Source organism: Schistocerca nitens, chromosome 12 (assembly GCF_023898315.1).
Source record: "Schistocerca nitens isolate TAMUIC-IGC-003100 chromosome 12, iqSchNite1.1, whole genome shotgun sequence".
Taxonomy (NCBI): domain Eukaryota; kingdom Metazoa; phylum Arthropoda; class Insecta; order Orthoptera; family Acrididae; genus Schistocerca; species Schistocerca nitens.
In genome coordinates, this window is record NC_064625.1 from 107,532,933 (window position 1) to 107,537,807 (window position 4,875).

The following is a 4,875-nucleotide window of genomic DNA, read 5'->3' on the forward strand; positions in this document are numbered from 1 at the left end:
GCCAGATCACCGTAGACATTCTGCAAGCGCCTGTGAATATCTGAGATGCCCTGGCTTTCCGCCAAAAGAAACTGGATCACTGCCCGTTGTTTGCAACGCACATCCATTACAGACGCCATTTTAACAGCTCCGTACAGCGCTGCCACCTGTCGGAAGTCAATGAAACTATACGAGACGAAGCGGGAATGTTTGAAAATATTCCACAAGAAATTTCCGGTTTTTTCAACCAAAATTGGCCGAGGAAAAAAATGTGTTGCATTACTTATTGAACTGCCCTCGTATATACCGTAATTTACGGGCTGTAAGAGTGTCATGGGAGGGCCCTCCAACTTGCTCGGGAATTTAAGGATCTAACGTGCCATTTAGACAGAATTTGGCGCGAAAACTCTTAGCAGGACACCCGATAACTCAATCAGTGCCACACTGAATACAGCTTGCATAAGGGCCAGAGGTGAACAACTGCGCTACTGACTTGCTCAATTTGTGAAGCTCTTTCTCTTGAATAATTCATCGTTTTTCTGAAATTGATTTGTTTGTCTGTACATGTACGAGTACATCAAATCTACGGATTTCTGTCCCATTAGAATAACTCCTTCGTGGTGCGTCCTTTTTTTTATCTTAGAGCGTATTATGAAAATGGTACAAAAGCATCAAATTGGATGTATCATGGAATAAACGTTATGTGGCGCCAGATGTGACGGCTACATCCACGGCGCGGCAGCTGACGGGTGACAGGTGGCAGCTGACACTGCATTTGGACGGCTTTGACGGAGGACGTTTCCGTCGCACGGCAGCCGCCATGACAGCCAGTGAGGGCGCAGTAATTAACGCGCACCGCCATTGTGTCTGGTCAGACTACTGCGTCAGGAGCAGGGCGTGTGGGGTGAAGCCGAGCGCTTCACTGCGAACTCCATTACGCGGGAACACAGTGCGCAAAATAGGGTTTCACGACGGTACATGTTAGAAAAGACCCGTTCGTGCATTCAGGTTTGGGAGTATGGTGAGAACTGATGGACGTACATGTCACTTTGTCAGTACGGGTTCAGTGATGTACGGTAGTAGACGAACGACATGTGTGCAATAGTGTGCAGTCTGGCGCTTACGATAAAATCATGTGCGGCTATTCAAGTACCGTACTGCAGTCTTGTAAGATTAAAGTGGTGTTTACTACAGAGGATATTATGCAGGCATCTGATGATTTCTTTAAATGATTCTACGCGGTGTTCAAAAAGTCTCTCCGCAGTGCCGTATGATTGTTAGTCGCGCGTGCCGTGTGCCGCAGTGAATATACTGAAATGAAACTCAGTGAAGTACAAGTTATTAATTAATTGAATATTCATTTTTACTTACAGATATTCACATTAAATGTTGAAAGTCTCCCCGCTGTTCTTGAATGAACAATTCAATTCCTGTAATTATGTTTCCAAACACAAGCTCTTATATTTCTTCTGTAACAGAAGCAGTGAAAGTGGATATTGCAGTTTTCAATAGATCCATGGATTTCGGACGGTTTTTTTAGACAGTTGCTTTCGCTGCACCCCAGATGAAAAAGTCAGGTAGTATTAGGTCAGCCGGCCGGTGTGACCGTACGGTTCTAGGCGTTTGAGTCTGGAACCGAACGACCGCTACGGACGCAAGTTCGAATCCTGCCTCGGGCATGGATGTGTGAGCTGTCCTTAGGTTAGTTAGGTTTAAGTAGTTCTAAGTTCTAGGGGACTGATGACCTCAGATGTTAAGTCCCATACTGCTCAGAGCCATTTGAACTATTAGTGTTAGGTCAGGCGATCGTGCAGGCCAAAGTCCCTGTGAAATTATGCAGTCACCAAAAACATCAGCAAACAATGAAACGCGAGCTGTATGCGTAGTTGCACCATCTTGTTGAAAATAACCGTTCAGTATTTGACTTAACACAAGTTCTCCAGTGAATTGGTACAGAATATCACTGCAGTATCGTTGTGCGTTTAATGTTTCGTTGAAAAATATGGGACCCACAATCCGACGTCTAGAAATTGCAATCCTCATGAATACAGAATGGATCTCCATTACTCTACATACGAGAACTTTGCGAGTTCATGTACACGGATAAATAAAACTACACCTCATCAGCGAAAAAGTTTCATTAAGAATATCCCTTCCATTTTGTTGAACCAAATTTTTGACCCTTGACAGTAATGCAGTCTCTTTCAATGATCAGTATTTTTCAGTTCTTGCACGACTGTCACTTTGTATGGGAAAAGTTCTAATTTTTTCCTTACAGCTGTATGGGCCGTTCCGACACTAACATCCATTTCCTGGGTGAGTTTTCTTACTGTCTTGTTCGGAATCGTGGACATTTTATCGGGAAACATTTTATCGGAAATATCGAATAGTTAATCCTCAGGCAAAACGCTAGGACGACCACTTCTCGGTGCATCTGTCACTGAACCCGTACTTCGAAATTTGTTAATGAAATCTCGCACAGTATCGCGATGAGGGCGTGTTGTCTCTTGGAAAACCGACTTAAAAGTTTGACGAACTGCAACTGTGTATTTACCGCCAGCTTTGAACACTTCTTCAATTAAAAACACAGTTCTTCAATGGTTAGCATTTTAACAGTGACAAAAACGAAACAAACGGACAAAGGAAATAAACGTCCATGTCAACACGTAACGACACACACCAACGATACTACTGACGCTGGCTGAGATAAACGAAACAGTGGAATGTTGGGAGAGTCCACTTGAAGGGAAGTAACCCAGCAGGCGAACAATCATACGGTACTGTGGAGAGACTTTTTGAACACCCCGTATAACAAAACATGTGAAACGCAAAGGAAGATTGTTAACAATGAAAACAAACAATGGAAATTCCAGGTAAGAATATCAATAATGTAGGGAAAAAAAACTGATTGCTACTTACCTTAAAAAAGATGCTGGAATTGGGGGTCGTGCGTGCTTGAGATGTGCTTGCTTATGTGTGTAAATGATGTGTGTCTCTCTTTTACTGATAAAGGCTGTGGCCGAAACTTTTGTGTTAGTGTCTGTTAATTGTGCCTGTCTGCAACATTACGTTTCTTCTTTATTTTAGCAATCTGTCTTTTCCTACATTTTTAACAATGAAAACACATTATTTGCGGACCTCCAGCTTGCAGAGGGTGATATAGAACCACAACTTTTTCTTTTGTCAAATACACACATAAAAAAAAAGTTTTGCATCACCCCAGTTCCCAGAACTCCTGAAGGTAGACGTTGACTGTGGATATTGCATCACAGGCACAATCCCTTTGCCGGCCAGTGTGGTCGAGCGGTTCTACGCGATTCAGTCTGGAACCGCGCGACCGCTACCGTCGCAATTTCGAATCCCGCCTCGGGCATGATGTGTGTGATGTCCTTAGGTTAGTTAGGTTTAAGTAGTAAGTCCTATAGTGCTTAGAGCCATTTGGACCAGCACAATCCCATTGGCTGTTCAGAGATGTCACTACACCCACCCATAAACGTAAACAACCGTTAATAAGGAGCGCCTATTAGACGGACGGGGTGCGACAGCCGATCAGTTCCAGTCATTCCACCAGCAAGGAGGTACACGGCTCGTGTTGTCTGTAGTTCAACAATGTCTAGACGGTCAGTACCGCGGTTCGATCGCATCCGCATTGTTACTTTGTGCCAAGAAGGGCTCTCAACAAGGGAAGTGTCCAGGCGTTTCGGAGTGAACCAAAGCAATGTTGTCCGGACATGGAGGAGGTACAGAGAGACAGGAACTGTCGATGACATGCCTCGTTCTGGCCACCCAAGAGCTACTACTGCAGTGGATGACCGCTACCTACGGATTATGGCCTGGAGGAACCCTGACAGCAACGCCGCCATATTGAATAATGCTTTTCGTGCAGCCACAGGACGTCGTGTTACGACTCAAACTGTGTGCAATAGGCTGCATGGAGCGCAACTTCACTCCCTACGTCCATGGCGATGTCCATCTTTGCAACCACGACACCGTGGAGCGTGGTACAGATGGGCTCAATAACATGCCGAATGGACCGCTCAGAACGGGCATCACTTTCTCTTCTCATCACTTTCTCTTCAACTAGACAATCGTCTGAGACGTGTTTGGAGGCAACCCAGTCACTCTAAGCGCTATGGGACTTAACATCTATGGTCATCAGTCCCCTAGAACTTAGAACTACTTAAACCTAACTAACCTAAGGACAACACACACATCCATGCCCAAGGCAAGATTCGAACCAGCGACCGTAGCGGTCTCGCGGTTCCACACTGCAGCGCCTAGAACCGCACGGCCACGCCAGCCGGCGGTACAGTGTGTACAACAATTTGGACCACCACCTCTGAAGGTCTTGCTGTATGGTGGTATAATATCCAATGTGTGGTTTTTATGAGCAATAAAATGGGTGGAAATGATGTTTATGTCGATCTCTGTTCCAATTTTCTGTACAGGTTCCGGAACTCTCGGAACCGAGGTGATGCAAAACTTTTTCTGATGTGTGTAAATGGTTGGAATTCCAACTTCTGCCTTAAATCGTATCCTTTATTTATTGATTGTGATCTGTTTCTGACATTTTTTCGGTTCTCAAACTGTGGTGTCACCGCCAGACACCACACTTGCTAGGTGGTAGCCTTTAAATCGGCCGCGGTCCGGTAATATACGTCGGACCCGCGTGTCGCCACTATCAGTGATTGCAGACCGAGCGCCGCCACACGGCAGGTCTAGAGAGACTTCCTAGCACTCGCCCCAGTTGTACAGCCGACTTTGCTAGCGATGGTTCACTGACAAATTACGCTCTCATTTGCCGAGACGATAGTTAGCATAGCCTTCAGCTACGTCATTTGCTACAACCTAGCAAGGCGCCATTATTACTTGCTATTTATCTTGTTCACCAATTAT